The sequence below is a fragment of the Thalassophryne amazonica genome, chromosome 14 (genome assembly GCF_902500255.1).
Source record: "Thalassophryne amazonica chromosome 14, fThaAma1.1, whole genome shotgun sequence".
Lineage (NCBI taxonomy): Eukaryota > Metazoa > Chordata > Actinopteri > Batrachoidiformes > Batrachoididae > Thalassophryne > Thalassophryne amazonica.
In genome coordinates, this window is record NC_047116.1 from 25,423,030 (window position 1) to 25,442,363 (window position 19,334).

Here is a 19,334-nt window from a genome sequence, read left to right on the forward strand (position 1 = left end):
GAGCTGGAACACCTGGTAATTGGCAGAATGGGTCGTTTTTGCTTATATTACACTCAAAACAAGTATTGATGAGATGATCAGGTCTCACCATTAAAATAATCAAGTTATTTAGCCACTATATAAAGCTATTGGTCAGCATTAGCATCCCCAAACTCTTGACAGAACGGTGATGGAATGGCAGAACGGGGGCTTGTGTGGTGCCATCTAGTGTTAGTGAGGGTAAATTTCCCAATATGGCAATCTGCTATTCTGGTGATTAATGCTAGAAAAGAGATACGTTTGTGCTTTGAAGATGATGGTGGAGACTTTCTGTTTTGTATGATAACATTTTATTACATTATCTTGAGATTGGTTATCCCGTTATCCTTCTTCATTGGACTAGGCAGTTGAAGGTGTGTGTGTGTGTGTGTGTGTGTGTGTGTGTGTGTGTGTGTGTGTGTGTGTGTGTGTGTGTGTGTGTGTGTGTGTGTGTGTGTGTGTGTGATTGGTTATCAATATCTTGAGAGTAGGCAGCATAGTAAGGTGCTGTTCTGTCAATCATTCCATCAATTGTATTATCATTCCGGTTCTGCCAACCCTTCCGGTTCCACCGATGAGTACCCACTGCCAGCATAGTATCATTTGAGTATCTCATTGCTGGGTCAAGTGTCCTGGTTTTCGGTAATCAAAATATGGTCACCCTAGGAATGTGGTCATTATTCTGCAACAGATATGAGGCTGTTTTCCTTAAATCACCTATTTATACTCAACAAAAATATAAACGCAACACTTTTGGTTTTGCTTCCATTTTGTATGAGATTAACTCAAAGATCTAAAACTTTTTCCACATACACAATATCACCATTTCCCTCAAATATTGTTCACAAACCAGTCGAAATCTGTGATAGTGAGCACTTCTCCTTTGCTGAGATAATCCATCCCACCTCACAGGTGTGCCATATCAAGATGCTGATCAGACACCATGATTAGTGCACAGGTGTGCCTTAGACTGCCCACAATAAAAGGCCACTCTGAAAGGTGCAGTTTTGTTTTATTGGGGGGATACCAGTCAGTATCTGGTGTGACCACCGTTTGCCTCATGGAGTGCAACACATCTCCTTCGCATCATCCGTGAAGAGAACACCTCTCCAACGTGCCTAACGCCAGCGAATGTGAGCATTTGCCCACTCAAGTCGGTTACAACGACGAACTGGAGTCAGGTCGAGACCCCGATGAGGACGACGAGCATGCAGATGAGCTTCCCTGAGACGGTTTCTGACAGTTTGTGCAGAAATTCTTTGGTTATGCAAACCGATTGTTCCAGCAGCTGTCCGAGTGGCTGGTCTCAGACGATCTTGGAGGTGAACATGCTGGATGTGGAGGTCCTGGGCTGGTGTGGTTACATGTGGTCTGCGGTTGTGAGGCTGGTTGGATGTACTGCCAAATTCTCTGAAACGCCTTTGGAGACGGCTTATGGTAGAGAAATGAACATTCAATACACGAGCAACAGCTCTGGTTGACATTCCTGCTGTCAGCATGCCAATTGCATGCTCCCTCAAATCTTGCGACATCTGTGGCATTGTGCTGTGTGATAAAACTGCACCTTTCAGGGTGGCCTTTTATTGTGGGCAGTCTAAGGCACACCTGTGCACTAATCATGGTGTCTAATCAGCATCTTGATATGGCACACCTGTGAGGTGGGATGGATTATCTCAGCAAAGGAGAAGTGCTCACTATCACAGATTTAGACTGGTTTGTGAACAATATTTGAGGGAAATGGTGATATTGTGTATGTGGAAAAAGTTTTAGATCTTTGAGTTCATCTCATACAAAATGGGAGCAAAACCAAAAGTGTTGCGTTTATATTTTTGTTGAGTGTATATATATATATATATATATATATATATATATATATATAATCTAAAATTCAATAAAAATTTTGAAAAGGTCATTTTTAATAGAATTTTGCAGGACGGATTTAGTTGAGCAGTTTTGGGATTCAGTGTTTTACTCAAGGACACTCCACCACACTCTGGGATTAATCCAACTGACTGGGTGATCGGTTGACTCCGGCGACCTGCACAGTCACACAGAAGAATTCAAATATTTCCAAGCAGCTACCTGATGCACTTGGCAAAAGACTTGAAACACATTTTTATTTTCATGTGTAAAACATTTACTTTATGATATTAATTGTATTTTAAATTGATTATTGATTAGATTAGATTAGATAGCACTTTATTGATCCCTTGGGAAGACTCCCTCAGGGAAATTGAGGTTCCAGCATCATTGTTTTGCAGCACACAGGATAAGAAGAAACAGAGTATCAAAAGTGAAAGTAAAAACAGTTTGCAAATATACACATATAAATACCAGACATACTGATCAATGCTGGTTTACTGGCAACTACTCTTCCTGTTACTCCTCCTCCCCCTGAGTGAGGAGATGTACAGTCTGATGGCCTGAGGAACAAAGTTGTTTTTCAGTCTCTTGGTCCTGCACTTGGGAAGGAGCAGTCTTTGGCTGAAGAGGCTCCTCTGGTTGCTGATGACAGTGTGCAGAGGGTGAATGGCATCGTCTGTAAAGTCCAGCAGTTTTTCCAGTGTTTCTTCTCTGCCACCGTCACCAGGGTGTCCAGCGCTTCATGCCAACCACAGAGCCAGCCCGCCTGATCAGTTTATCCAGCCTGGATGTGTCTGTAGTGGCAGAGCAGAGGCTGGGGTGGGGTGGGTGTGGGGACAGAAACACAAAGGAGGGGTAGGGGTAGGGGGAGTGTGCGTCATGTGTGCAGATGAGTTCATATCAGCCTCTGTCTGTGTGTGTAGTCTGTAGGGGAGGGCAAATGGAGAGGGAACCAAATGCTTCACCAAGGCTGTTGAAATCCTTCTGGAGGAAAACAGCGGGGCATTTTGATAATGCTGCCATGTTTAGGTTAGGCAGAGAGACACAGCATTCCAATATGGCCTCTCTTTAACCGCCCAGATCCAATTGTGAATTGTGAGACAGTCATATTGTTGTTATTATTATGATTATTAAGTAGGATGATAGGAGTTTGCTTGTTGAGGCGGGTTTGATTCTTGATAATTCTTACTTGTCTGTGTCCTTGGACAAAACTCTTATTCGTCATTGTCTCATGCAGTCCACTCGACTGTAAATGGATGCCAACCTCACCTGAGGAGGTAACCTGTGATGGATTGTGGTCCTGTCAGGGTGGAGTTGTAGATCATTATCCACTTCATACTACACCATCCCGGGCTAATCGCCGGCATCAGTGCAATATTTCATTTATCACAATTAAGCAGAAAATGTTTTTTAATCTCTTTATCTGGACCAGAATATCCAGAATGTTCTTCTCCAGCTCCAAACGGTAGCTTTCCAGTCTCAGGTGACTTCAGACAGCTTTATGTTCCAGTGTTAGAGTGCAGCCCAGTTTTGGGAACACTGAGCCATGGAAGAAAATATATTGAGTAGAAAACCTGTTTCTCCACACAATTCCCTTGAAATCTCCGTTAAAACTCTTCATAAGCTCTGAGATATTTCTGCAGTGCATGCAGGCAGTTATGCATTTATATTCCTCTCTTCAAAGGGAATTTTATAATACATTTAAAAATATTTCCATATAAAATACCAACAGCACTGAGTCAACACCTGCCTGTTTTATCGTGCACACTGCCTTAAACATGGCGTGTTGCACAGGCATACCTTGACATATTCAAAAATTTGACATGTTTGCCAAGGATATGAAGCTGCTCCAACATCTTTATTCTCGTCTTTTTTTCGCCCCTTCACATCAACTCTCCTGAGGATGAAGGATGCCGTCATATTGTGCTGTGCAGCTTTTATTGTACACTGTTTTATGTCAGCGAGACTTCATTCTCTCTTGAACCTGTCCTCATTCGCACAAGGACACATGCCGCTCCGAATCAGCATCCCTAGTTATTTAAAACACAGGCTCGTCTTTCATTATGACTTCTGACATGACCTAAAATGTGATAGGAATGGTGTCATTCACTTTTGAATGGTGCAAGTTCTCACTTCAGTGAGGTACTTGGCTATTCTATACGACAAGTCCTCAAGAGACGCTATTAAGGATGGAGTGTGTGGAATGCGTTCACGCTGCCATTCATATTTCAAATGATTTTTTTTTTCTCATGTAGTTACAAAAGAGATCTTATTTCCACACACGGATCATCACTGTTATTACTCTGTGGAAGTTGTTAACTCATCCATGGCTCAGAGTGTGGAACTGTTGGAATAGCAGCCAAAAAAATAAAAAGAACACACAAAAGACATTCTTGCTGTGTATAGTCGGCGTCCCCCAATATGTGCAGGTTAAAGGTGTAGTCCTTTTTGCTTTTCTGCAAAACTGATAAAATTTGTGTTGAAATGCAGTTATTATACAACCCCTGGCAATAATTATGGAATCACCGGCCTCAGAGGATGTTCATTCAGTTGTTTAATTTTGTAGAAAAAAAGCAGATCACAGACATGACACAAAACTAAAGTCATTTCAAATGGCAACTTTCTGGCTTTAAGAAACACTATAAGAAATCAGGAAAAATAATTGTGGCAGTCAGTAACGGTTACTTTTTTAGACCAAGCAGAGGGAAAAAAATATGGACTCACTCAATTCTGAGGAATAAATTATGGTATCACCCTGTAAATTTTCATCCCCAAAACTAACACCTGCATCAAATCAGATCTGCTCATTAGTCTGCATCTAAAAAGGAGTGATCACACCTTGGAGAGCTGTTGCACCAAGTGGACTGACATGAATCATGGCTCCAACACGAGAGATGTCAATTGAAACAAAGGAGAGGATTATCAAACTCTTAAAAGAGAGTAAATCATCACGCAATGTTGCAAAAGATGTTGGTTGTTCACAGTCAGCTGTGTCTAAACTCTGGACCAAATACAAACAACATGGGAAGGTTGTTAAAGGCAAACATACTAGTAGACCAAGGAAGACATCAAAGCGTCAAGACAGAAAACGTAAAGCAATATGTCTCAAAAATCGAAATTGCACAACAAAACAAATGAGGAACGAATGGGAGGAAACTGGAGTCAACATCTGTGACCGAACTGTAAGAAACCGCCTAAAGGAAATGGGATTTACATACAGAAAAGCTAAACGAAAGCCATCATTAACACCTAAACAGAAAAAAACAAGGTTGCAAAGGGCTAAGGAAAAGCAATCGTGGACTGTGGATGACTGGATGAAAGTCATATTCAGTGATGAATCTCGAATCTGCATTGGGCAAGGTGATGATGCTGGAACTTTTGTTTGGTGCCGTTCCAATGAGATTTATAAAGATGACTGCCTGAAGAGAACATGTTAATTTCCACAGTCATTGATGATATGGGGCTGCATGTCAGGTAAAGGCACTGGGGAGATGGCTGTCATTACATCATCAATAAATGCACAAGTTTACCTTGATATTTTGGACACTTTTCTTATCCCATCAATTGAAAGGATGTTTGGGGATGATGAAATAATTTTTCAAGATGATAATGCATCTTGCCATAGAGCAAAAACTGTGAAAACATTCCTTGCAAAAAGACACATAGGGTCAATGTCATGGCCTGCAAATAGTCCGGCTCTTAATCCAATTGAAAATCTTTGGTAGAAGTTGAAGAAAATGGTCCATGACAAGGCTCCAACCTGCAAAGCTGATCTGGCAACAGCAATCAGAGAAAGTTGGAGCCAGATTGATGAAGAGTACTGTTTGTCACTCATTAAGTCCATGCCTCAGAGACTGCAAGCTGTTATAAAAGCCAGAGGTGGTGCAACAAAATACTAGTGATGTGTTGGAGCGTTCTTTTGTTTTTCATGATTCCATAATTTTTTCCTCAGAATTGAGTGATTCCATATTTTTTTCCCTCTGCTTGGTCTAAAAAAGTAACCGTTACTGACTGCCACAATTTTTTTTTTCCTGATTTCTTATAGTGTTTCTTAAAGCCAGAAAGTTGCCATTTGAAATGACTTTAGTTTTGTGTCATGTCTGTGATCTGCTTTTTTTCTACAGAATTAAACAACTGAATGAACATCCTCCGAGGCCGGTGATTCCATAATTATTGCCAGGGGTTGTAAAGTACCTTTATTTGTGTGGTGGGTGTCAAAATCCAACTTCTCGTCCTCGTCGTGACGCTTGGGTAACTAATCAAGTAAGGGATTGCCTGTTGGGGCCACTAAAGTTATAAAACAAATCCAAATCCAATATTTTTACTACAAATGAAAGCTATAAGAATTATTGGTAATAAACCATATATTGAGCCAACAAACCCATTATTTGTCTGTTTACATATTTTAAAATTCTGGGTCTTGATTAATTATGTCATAATACAAATCGTGTTTAAAGTTAAAAATAAACTTTTACCACAGCACGTCCAGGACCTGTTTAAAAAATTGCAACCAACAGTATTATTTGAGAAATCAAAGATTTGAACTACTGTAAAAAGTCATTGTTTTTCTGTTAAGGGTGTTAATATTAGGTATAAGTGTCCTGATAACATTAAATCATTTGGTAACTTCGTTGTCTTTAAACGGCTTTATAAAAATCATTGAATTACTTGTTATAGCAAAATTAATTAGGTGTATCAATTTTGTCTTGTTTTTGGGTTTGTGCATTCTGTACTGTTGTTTGCATGGTTGTGTTTTGAAATTTAGTTGAGTGATTACTTTATACTTTGTATTTGTTGTCATGTATATATATGTATATATACATACATTTTTATTTTTATGGTTAAAGGGGTGGGCGTTTATAAGATTTTGCTTCTGCCTACACCCTTTTGCACACATGGGTATGTTGTTAAATTGTTTTCTTTATGAGCTTTTGTTGCAAGCTTTGAAACTGTGTGTGCGGAATAAATAAATTCATTCAATTCATTCATTCACTCACAATTAACGGGTCTCTGGTGAAACAAGAACTCCTTAACTGCAGCACAGGCAGAGGAGGTGATTGCCTATAACCCAACCGCTGTGAAGGCAGACAAAGGTTGTAACAGGTCTTCAGACCCCAATCGTCTGGGATTTCCCAGCCAACAGACCGGGTTAAAGATCTGTCAAGGGCCGTGTGTTTGTCGACGTGCAACGACATCACCACATTAAACAAAAGCATGCACAGACATCTCTATATTGACCCTGGATGTAGGTTTCCTCTGCATCCACCATCCCCTCCAGAAATTGATCAAGACACAATCCTCCCTGCCACAATGACGATTTGTGTGGAATATCGCAAAATTACAGCTAATTTTTGTTTTCTTATGGAATTGTTTGGGGGATTCAATGGCAAATATAGTGAGTTCATTTAAAATGATGTTTAAAATAATAACTGTTTCACTGAGTATGTAAATTGTACATATCCATTTTGGCCACATCCAGCACCTGTAACATACAGTGCTTCCAGAAAGTATTCACAGTGCTTCACTTCTCCAACCTTATTCCAAAATGGCGTAAACTAATTTTGTCCCCTCAAAATTCTACTCACAACACCCCATAATGACAACATGAAAAAGTTTTTTTGAAATTTTTGCGAATTTTGTACAAATAAAAAACTAAGAAATCGCACGTAAATAAGTATTCACAGCCTTTGCTCATAGATGCACCTTTGGCAGCAATTACAGCCTCAAGTCTTATTGAATATGATGCCACAAGCTTGAAACACCTATCTTTGAGCAGTTTGGTCCATTCCTCTTTGCAGCACCTCTCAAGCTCCATCAGGTTAGATGGGAAGTGCTCAGATCTCTCCAGAGGTGTTCAATCCGATTCAGGTCTGGGCTCTGGCTGGGCCACTCAAGGATATTCACAGAGTTATCCTGAAGCCACTCCTTTGATATCTTGATACCTTACAAATGTGAGAAACACATTTGAACAGAAATGAGCTGTTTCAGAGCGTTTTCCGCCATCTTGGTTTATTTTGTTTGAGCGAGCAGCCAGTTGACACTGTGCTGCCTTTCTCTACTCTGATTGGCTGTTGTCAAGTGCTTCCCAGCATCCCTCACAAAAGTCGGGGGAAGCTCTCACCTGACCTATGATGTCGCTACCAAATATACTTCATTTCCATCTGTTTATTTGAATTTATTATTTCTGTTTCCCAAACAGCATGAATTTTGATCATATTGGTAATGTCATATTATGAATCCCTTATTTAAAGGCTAAGGAATAAAATTATTGTGGTGCCAAAGAAATTTTTTTATGACTTAAATCTTTAAAAAAAACAGTGGCGCTACACCTTTAATGAATGTGTGATTAGTAGATAACACTGAAGATATTTTTAATAAAAAACAGAAAAGGCTGAGCACATCAGTTTTATTACTCAAAAGTAATGAAGGGATTTTCCTAAAACTTTATAATGTTGTCTGCACTTACTTGCATTATACTTCAGAACAAATCCACATAAAGACGTGAAGCTGCAAAAATTTGAATATAAATTTTGTAGAACAAGAACATACTTTCACAAAAACCTGGTGAAAAGTTTGGGTCTGGCCCGAAATAGAAATCTATCTGCAAAAGACAGCCATAATTTATATACAACCCCAAATCCAATGAAGTTGGGACATTGTGTAAAATGTAAATAAAAACAGAATACAATGATTTGCAAATCCTCTTCAACCTATATTCAACTGAATACACCACAAAGACAAGATATTTAATGTTCAAACTGATAAACATTATTGTTTTTGTGCAAATATTTGCTCATTTTGAAATGGATGCCTGCCACACATTTCAAAAAACGGGGATGGGGCAACAAAAGACTGGGAAAGTTGATGAATGCTGAAAGAACACCTGTTTGGAAACAGGTGAGTGTTATGATTGGGTATAATAGGAGCATTCCCAAAAGGCTCAGCCATTCTCAAGCAGAGATGGGGCAAGGATCACCACTTTGTGAACAACTGTGTGACAAAATGGTCCAACAGTTTAAGAACAATGTTTCTCACCATTCAAGGAGTTTAGAGATTCCATCATCTACAGTCCATAATATCAGAAGATTCAGAGAATCTGGAGAACTTTCTACACATAAGTGGCAAGGGTGAAAACCAACTTTGAATGCCCGTGACCTTCGATCCCTCAGACAGCACTGCATTAAAAACTGACATCATTGTGTAAAGGATCTTACCGCGTGGCCTCAGGAACACTTCAGAAAACCATTGTCAGTTAACACAGTTCGTCGCTACATCTACAAGTGCAAGTTAAAACTCTACCATGCAAAGCAAAAGCCATACATCAACAACATCCAGAAACGCAGCCGCCTTCTCTGGGCCCGAGATAATTTGAAATGGACAGACGCAAAGTGGAAAAATGTGCTGTAGTCTGAGTCCACATTTCAAATTGTTTTTGGAAATCATGGACATGGTGTCCTCCAGACAAAAGAGGACAAAGACCATCCAGATTGTTACCAGTGCAAAGTTCAAAAGCCAGCATCTGTGATGGTTTGGGGGTGTGTTAGTGCTCATGGCATAGGCAGCTTACACATCTGTGATGGCACCATCAATGCTGAAAGGTACATCCATGTTTTGGAGCAACACATGCTGCCATCCAAGCAACGTCTTTTTCAGGGACATCCCTGTTTATTTCAGCAAGACAATGCCAAGCCACATTCTGCACGTGTTACAACAGTGTGGCTTCGTAGTAAAAGAGTGCGGGTACTAGACTGGCCTGCCTGCAGTCCAGACCTGAAAATGTGTGGCGCACAAAATATGAAGCACAAAATACGACAATGGAGACCTCGGACTGTTGAACAACTGAAGTCGGACATCAAGCAAGAATGGAAAAGAATTCCACCTACAAAGCTTTAACAATTAGTGTCCTCAGTTCCCAAACGCTTATTGAGTGTTGTTAGAAGGAAAGGTGATGTAACACAGTGGTAAACACACCACTGTCCCAGCTTTTTTGAAACATGTTGCTGGCATCCATTTCAAAATGAGCAAATATTTGCACAAAAACAATAAAGTCTATCAGTTTGAACATTAAATATCTTGTCTTTGTGGTGTTTTCGATTGAATATAGGTTGAAGAGGATTTGCAAATCATTGTATTCTGTTTTATTGACATTTTACACAACGTCCCAACTTCATTGGAATTGAGATTGTAAGTGTTTGTTTGTTTGTTTACTAATTTGGGAGGTCCTGCTACTTGCGTATATTCAGAAGTGAATTGTATGACAAAAGTAAGGGTGTAGTGGTACACAAAGCTCACAGCTCTTTACATTTTCAGTCCAACAGAAACAAAAACCACAAAATTAAAGATATTTAGCCTATGTTCTTTATACTAGTGTGTGAGTACATGTTTCCAGATTGTTACAAAATGTCTTTTTTCTTGAACTTTTGTGGGAATATATATATATATATATATATATATATATGAGGGCTGTCAATAAAGTATAGGTCCTTTTATTTTTTTCAAAAACTATATGGATTTCATTCATATGTTTTTACGTCAGACATGCTTGAACCCTCGTGCGCATGCGTGAGTTTTTCCACGCCTGTCGGTGACGTCATTCGCCTGTGAGCACTCCTTGTGGGAGGAGTCGTCCAGCCCCTCGTCGGAATTCCTTTGTCTGAGAAGTTGCTGAGAGACTGGCGCTTTGTTTGATCAAATTTTTTTCTAAACCTGTGAGACACATCGAAGTGGACACAGTTCAAAAAATTAAGCTGGTTTTCAGTGAAAATTTTAACGGCTGATGAGAGATTTTGAGGTGATACTGTCGCTTTAAGGACTTCCCACGGTGCGAGACGTCGCGCAGCGCTCTCAGGCGCCGTCGTCAGCCTGTTTCAAGCTGAAAACCTCCACATTTCAGGCTCTATTGATCCAGGACGTCGTGAGAGAACAGAGAAGTTTCAGAAGAAGTCGGTTTCAGCATTTTATCTGGATATTCCACTGTTAAAGGAGATTTTTTAATGAAAGAAGTGCGGACGGGTCCGCGCGTCGGGACGCAGCCGGCGCGGTGCGGCAGCACAGGAAAAACACCTCTGTGTTGATAACCATTTGTAAAATCCAGGCAGCTTTTGATGGCTTTCAGTGGAGTGAGTATATGAGAAATTGTTTAACAGCTGGACATGTTCCAACTTGTCCTTAAGGCTTTCAACAGAGATGTTTTTCCTGTGGCGGAGCGTTGCGGCGGCCACAGGACCTATACTTTATTGACAGACCTCGTATATATACGAGGTCTATTAGAAAAGTATCCGACCTTATTATTTTTTTCAAAAACCATATGGATTTGAATCACGTGTGATTACATCAGACATGCTTGAACCCTCATGGGCATGCGAGAGTTTTTTCACGCTTGTCGGTTACGTCATTCGCCTGTGTCAGTCTTTGAGTGAGGAGTGGCCCACCCTCTCATCGATTTTTTCATTGTTTAGGAATGGCTCAGAGACTGCTGCTTTCTTTGATCAAACTTTTTTCAAAAACTGTAAGGCACAACTGAGTGGACACCATTCGATAAATTCAGCTGGTTTTCGGTAAAAATTTTAACGGCTGATGAGAGATTTTGGTCTGGTAGTGTCGCCGTAAGGACGGCCCACGGCGCCTGACGGTGATCTGCGCTTCGAGGCGGCAGCGTCTCGCCGTTTCAAGTTGAAAACTTCCACATTTCAGGCTCTGTTGACCCAGGAAGTTGACAGAGAACAGAGAACTTTCAGAAGAAGTCGGCATGAGGAGTTTAGTCGGACATTCCATTGTTAACGGACATTTTGTAATGAAAGAACGTGCGGGCAGAATCGCATGTCGGGCCGGACCCGACCGCGAGGGGTCGCGACAGGAAAAACACCTCCGTTGGAAACCTTAACAGGCAAGTTGGAACATGCCCAAGCTGTTAAACAATTTCTCAGTTACTCACTTGTTGAAAGCCATCAAAAGCCGCCTGAATTTTACAAATGGTTTTCAACACGGAGGTGTTTTTCCTGTCGCAGCGCACACAGATTTGCCGAGTCGTCACGGAAACGACTCGGCGAATTTGCGCGCACGTCTTTCATTAAAAAATGTCCTTAAACAGTGGAATGTCTGCATAAAGTCCTCATGCCGGCCTCTTCTGAATCTTCTCTGTTCTCTCACGATGTCCTGGGTGAATTAAGTCTTAAATTAGGATGTTTTCAGGTCAAAACAGGCCGACGACGGCGCCTGGAAGCGCTGCACGACGTCCCGCTGCGTGGGAAGTCCTTACAGCGACAGAAACACCCCATAATCTCTCATCAGCCGTTAAACTTTTCACCGAAAACCAGCTTAATTTCTCGAATAGTGTCCACTCGGATATTCCTCACAGGTCCAGAAAAAATTTTGATAAAGCAACGCGCGCCGTCTCGAGCAGCGTGTGAAACAAAGGAATTCAGCCGAGAGGGCGGGACCACATCTCACTCAAAGCCTGCCCACAGGGTAATGACGTCACCGACACTCGTGAAAAAACTCACGCATGCGCACGAGGGTTCAAGCATGATTGGTGTAATCGCACGTCATTCAAATCCATATAGTTAAAAAAAATAAAAGGGTCGGTTTCTTATCTAATAGACCTCGTGTATATATATATATATATAGATAGATAGATAGATAGATATGACTCATTCTCTTGTGAGACTTGTGTATGTTTTTCCTCTTCATGATGCCTTTTTGTAATTAATTAAGTTATTTATTTTTGACAGAAGCAAAGCTATGATGATTTGCATTACCAAAGATTTTGGTTTCAAGCAACAATTAAATAACTCGATTTTATCATTTAAATTTTTTTTGAGGTTATCATTATTATTGATTATTATTATTATGGTTGTTGTTGTTGTCGTCATTATTATTAATTTCAAAAACTACAGTTATTGTTTGTTGTATTTGTGCAGTCTATAAGTATTCCTAATAATTTTCCACTTTTGTATGTAAATACTGTCATTTTGATGGAAATGCGCTTCTCTATTACAGTATATTGGTCAACCATAACAATGGCAAACAGGTATGAGTGTATAACTAATATTCACTTACACACAATCAAAAAAAGTGACCCGAATTTAAAAATATTCACAACTTAGAAGGATTTAGTATTCTTTGTTTTTAATTCACTGAAAAGTTATTGTTGTTGTTAAATCAGTTTTTCCTAATCATTAATTGTATCTCTTATTTACAAAACTCATTCAGAATTGTTTTCAATTTTTTTTTTTTTTTTTCCACGTACAGTACATTTGAGCTTGATAGCAATCATGCAAATATGGTTTGTAAACACTAGGAGTCCCATTACTGAGCCCTGGGGAAGCCCACGTGTGACATCCATAACTGCAGAGTGATGAAGGGTCAATTCTGTATGCTGAATTGTGTATAAATAGCATAAATAAAGAGTAATAGTTGGAATAAGTTGCAGAATGGAAGTTGTAAGCCAAAGTTATTTCACAGAAAGCAGGTGGTTGAGGTTCCAGCACTGAATATTCTCTCTTGGTGCTGTAGCCTTCATACAACCATGCAACCATGCAGTTATTGCACATTAACTGAATCTTTTCGGTCCATTACATCTCATTAATATCATTAGTACATGGTTTTATGTCTGCACAATGAATGCAAAATTTTACTGCTGATTGGGTTGAGAAGTGACTGTGGACCTTTTGCTTGTGGTGACATTGTGTGCATAATGCTCTAGTAATTATAAGGGTGTGTGTGTGTGTGTGTGTGTGCATGCATGTGTATGTGTTACATTTCTGAATGTTCTTTTTCCTGCTTTTTGTATATTTCACTGTGCTTTATTGTTGCACTGTCGGTTTGAGTGTGCGACACCTTTTGGTCTCTCTTCACTGTCTCACTGTGTGTTTTTGCAGAGAGACTGGTGACATTTGTCTTGTAATATAGGCTTTGACTTCTGGCAATGTTTTTTAACAAGTTCTGTATGATCAATAGTGATTAGTTGGGTGTGCATGTGTTGCAAACTGATTTTTTTTAGCTGCTTCTCTTGTGCGAAAGATCACTGTGCAGTAACACAATCTGAACTGAATCACACCAGGAAAGCTGCAGACTTCATGCATAAAAATACCTCAGCTTTTATCACTTGAAAAATGTTAAATCAGGTGAATTAAACTAGTATCCACATGACAGCTGCAATGATGAATCAAGTGATTAATTTTTTAAGAAGAATGTATATTATTTTGACTTTTTGACATTTTATGGACCAAACTATTTGATTAATCAGGAAAAAAACTGAATGATTAAGCAAATACAAAATAATCCATAGTTGTAGCAAACTGATACAAACTTTCAACTTCTTAGATAAGATTAAATCGGAACAATTAAAAAAAAGTACTGCTTTTATAGTTTAGTTGCCTTTCACCAACCAAATGACACTGAATGAGAAACAGCATCGATCTCATTAGGGCAAATGTGGTTTCAAGTTTGAATCCATAAAAAAGTTCATCAGAAGGGTTCAGGGACACCCACAGCAGATGTGCTCTGCCATCTGCTTTGGCCAGGTACACCGATGAATTCTTCTGAGAGTTGCCCTACCTTTGCTTGGATGCAGCAACTTGGACACTTAATCCTCAGAGCTGACTCAAATATTGAGTTCTGGGTTATTAGTTACACACGCGGTGGATGTAAATATATCAAGTCTTAACTCACCTCAGTTCTTGGTTGAGCAATGATACTGCACTAAATATTTTATTCCATACATGTTTTTGACAATATATTTCATACAAAACTAGAACGGCACACAGAGAGCTCAACCCATGCTCTTATGCAATTTAAATTGAAAAACTTGGATCAAAATCTCTATTTTGATTCAGTTCAAAATTCATGTTTAGCCCTGTAAATGTTTGTAAAAAGTTTTTTCCACTTTCTTACACTGTGAGATGGGGGGCATTTTTTTTAACATTTTAAATCCAGATTTTGTGGCTCACAATCCCCAAAATATTGATTGTTACCTGGACTTGTAATAAATCTCACCTGTTCATGTTTCTGTGTTCACCTGTTCATAGAGATTAGAAATCAAGATATGCAATTTTATTCCCCCGGTATGAAATATGGGGAGAGATAGCAATCCGCATGATTCACCAGTTGACCAGTTTCATTCATATTTAGCATAAGGGTGTACTCGAGTGATCCCCCAACACCAGTTGATTATGGTGACCTTGGGGCCAATTTCAAGGTCACAGTGAGATATTCAAGCTGTTGTCATTGCCACCCTTGTTAGCGTGATATCTCAAGAACCAGTTGGCCAGTTTCATTCATATTTAGCATAAGGGTGTACTAGAGTGATCCCCCAACACCAGTTGATTATGGTGACCTTGGAGCCAATTTCAAGGTCACAGTGAGATATTCATATTATATATATATATATACACGAGGTCTGTCAATAAAGTATAGGTCCTTTTTATTTTTTTCAAAAACTATATGGATTTCATTCATATGTTTTAAGTCAGACATGCTTGAACTCTCATGCGCATGCGTGAGTTTTTCCACACCTGTCGGTGACGTCATTCGCCTGTGAGCACTCCTTGTGGGAGGAGTTGTCCAGCTCCTCGTCGGAATCGTCACCGAGAGGCGTGGAAAAACTCACGCATGCGCACGAGGGTTCAAGCATGTCTGACGTAAAAACATATGAATGAAATCCATATAGTTTTTGAAAAAAATAAAAAGGACCTATACTTTATTGACAGCCCTCGTATATATTCATATATATATATATATTTTTTTTGCCTTCTTGCTCTCGGTCGGGACGGTCACATTTTTCTCTCCTCCTCCCTCCCCAACTTTCCTGCTACTGTAGCATGTTTTGTCTGTGAGGCTGCCAGCCCTGCTCCTCTGGAAAATGGCAAAATGGATCTGATCAAGTGGTCTCTGAACGCAATTGATACTATTTTTTCCACAAGGCACTCGGGAGAGGAGGACCCAACCTGTCCTGCCGGGACACATGTGGCGGGTTACATGATGGACAGCTGGCGGAGGTGGCAAGTCATGTGCCTGTACACGTTGTCTCTGGAGGACATTGAAGATGTTTACTTATTTGGAGCTGTGGTGACTGGGTTTCTGCTGTGTGGAGTGGCCATAGCACTGGTTTATCAGAAAATTAAGAAGGTGGAGGCGGCATTAATTGGCCCGTCCAGGCTGCCCCACATGATTGATTCGATTGGAAAAGCAGTGTCAACTCAGTTGGTGGGTGTCAACCGCACGTTGGAATCCATCTCGGGGAGAATGGCTGCACTGGAAAACTGCTTTGATCGTCAGTAAGACCACATCTCCTCTATTCAGATGTATTTGGGAGCCACTCTGAAGTTTCAGACTGTGGAATCTGCCAGGCGTCTGTTAATCTGGATATCTATTTGGTTTCCAAACACCAGCTGTCCTTCAAGGCCGCTGGGATAAAATCCTCCCCCTGAAGAGCACTCCTGATAGCCTCGCTCCTCGTCTCCCCGCCTCTTTGTCTTCCCCTCCCTCCCTCCCTTCCCAGTCCTGAGATGTTAACTGTGGGACCTTGAGACTCTGGTGGACTGATTCAGGACTGGGATCCCCCCCAGGATGGACAGATAAGGCCTGTTGATGGCGCCTCAAGGGCGGCCTTTCCGGGCTGTTTGTCTGGACACTGGACACATCCAAGTCTTGGCTGTTGTCTGTCGTCTGTTGTGATTGTTTTTTTGTTTTTGTTATGACTGTTATTCTATGTTATGGGGGGTTTTTTGCTCTCCAGTGGTGCTGCGGGAGTTCAACGCAGCAGCAATGGAGGTTTTTCTTTTCCCAATTCTTTCCTTGTGTGTGCTTTTATATGTGTTCATGTACCGGACCGGCTTATGTGTGTTGTTGTTTAAGTGTGTCATGAGGCTGGTCAAGGTTTGCTCAGCCCTGCTCGTGACCTAGGGCAGGGATATACATCTGGAGCTGGGTCCCCGGGCGCCAAAAAAGGCGACCTCTGCTCCTAACTGGCAATTAGGATGGGTAAAAATGCAGTAAACACATTTCATTGTGCAGGGAACATGTTCCTATGTGCATATGACAATAAACGTCTTTTGAATCCTTGAATCCTTGGAATAAGGGTGTACTTGGGTAATCCCCAACACCAGTTGATTGTGGTGACCTTGGGGCCAATTTCAAGGTCACAGTGAGATTCAAGATATTGTCATTGTTACCCTTGTTAGCGTGATATCTCAAGAACAAGCTGACCAATTTCATTCATATTTAGCTTAAGGGTGTACTTGGGTGATCCCCCAACACCAGTTGATTGTGGTGGTCTTGGGGCCAATTTCAAGGTCACAGTGAAATATTCAATATATTGTCATTGCCACCCTTTTTAGCGTGATATCTCAAGAACCAGGTGACAAATTAAATTAATATTTAGCATAAGGATGCACTTGGGTGATCCCCCGATACCAGTCATTTTCAGTGATATTGGGATCAGTTTCAAGGTCACAAGATAGTAAAGTTATTGTCATTGCCACCCTTCTTCGCGCGATAGCATAAGAATCAGTTGACCAATTTCATTCATATTCTTTGTACTTGGGTGATTCTGCGACACCAGTTGATTGCAGTGACATTGAGGTCAATTTCAAGGTCACAGTGAAATACTCAAGATATTACCTTTGCCACTCTCGTTAGCGTGATATCTCAAGAACCAGTTGACAAATTTAATTCATATTTAGCATAAAGGTGTACTTTTGTGATTCCCTGACACTTTGTATTACTGATTTGTGGGGAGCACGGTGGTATGTCATCTCCTGATGGCTCTTGTTTTAAAGAGCTGTCCATTATGTCTTAAGAATTTCACAAAAAAATGTTGAAAAATGCACTTCCTATCCTAGTTCCACCCCCTGCAGATCTGCTCCAAAAGTTATTATTTTCCTCCTTGGCCCATATTCCACCCTTCCACCAAGTTTTCTGAAAATCAGTTCAATAGTTTTGGCATATTTTTAATAACAAATAAACAAACAGCACTGAAAACAGTACGTCTTTGCAAGAAGTAAAAATGTATCAGTTCTTGTGTGGCACTGGAGGATATTTGTAATTTGAAAGATGGTTTGCAACTGTTCAGCATCAAACCTTGATGTGACAAATTGTGCATTTTTCAGGTCAGAATGCTTTTCTTGCTGAGCTGAAGATTTGGTTTGTCACATGAGCTACAGAAGCTACAGAATCCAAATTTCACTGCGTTGGTGTGAATGTGTTATGCTGAACTGATCAAATTTAAAGCAGAATAAATCACTTCTGCTGACAAGTAATGCATGACTCCAACGTGGTGAGCTCCAAAATGACTATTTTTCATTCCAGTTCTCCTCAGGATTCAGTCCAAGCCTGCAAACTTTATGTGTCATTAAAAAAAGAAAAAGAAAAGAATTAGTCATCTTTAAACATTAGTTTCATTCACAAATTGATACTATTTAGCCTGTTTTATCTGTGCATGTTTGTAAGATGTCGTATTAGTACAGCAGATAACAGAATGTGTACAGAGGAATCCTGCAAAATGGTGATAGAAGCGTCAAATTTGGCACAAATACTCCTTAAACATTACTCTTTAAAAAAAAAAAAAACATTGGCCACTTGAATTTTCAGTTTTCAAGGCAGAGGCGTTAATTAAACAATTACACGGTTCAAAATTAAAAGATCCTCCAGGCATATTGAAAACTGTACCACATTATTTGCCTGATCTTAAAGATTCCAAAAAGGTATAGCTTGGACTATCTGTGACTGAATGTAAATGGACTGCATTTATATAGCGCTTTTCCATCTGCATCAGATGCTCAAAGCGCTTTACAGTAATGCCTCACATTTACCCCGATGTCAAGGTGCTGCTATACAAGGTACTCACTACACACTGGGAGCAACTAGGGGGTTAAGGACCAGGGATGGGTATCGAAAAGATTTTATCAATATCGATACCATTATCAATTCCGATTATCAATCCGATTCCTTATCGTTACCTCTTTTGAATTTTCTGTGTACTAAAAGTAGGCTTTACAAGTTTCTATGTCAACAACATTTTATTGAGTCTTAAAGTAAATAAATATGAAATTGTTCACTGGATCCTTGATCTCTGGATATAAATATAAATAAAAACAAATCTGTAGTTTTTGTCAAAAGCATTTCCTTTCAGACATTAATGGCATGAATGTCACTCCATACCTCTGAGCTGAGCTCAGCCGGCTGCTGCACATCAGCATCAATGTAATTCATAAAGAATGCAGGCTGTCTCATTTTGGGAGTAAAAAACAAATGTTTTGGTCGATTGTAGTTAATTGTTTGTATTACAGCGTTTGGAAAGAGGTGTCCTTTGATTTCAAATGGCAATTTGCTTTGAAGTTATTAATTCTGACCGCTTAATATGAGTCTAATGTGACTTGGCACAGAGCGCCGAACGGAACGGAGGACGATTCTGGTTTCTTGCCTGCGCCAAGACAGAATCCTAGTTAGTGAAT

At 40.1% G+C, this 19,334-nt stretch overlaps 1 protein-coding gene across 2 annotated transcripts in view; it reads left to right on the top strand.

Moving 5' to 3' along the window:
• The window catches only part of LOC117524397 (glypican-6-like), a 303,252-nt gene that overhangs the window by 66,091 nt on the left and 217,827 nt on the right, over window positions 1-19,334 (top strand). The gene's annotated exons all lie outside the window — the stretch shown is intronic.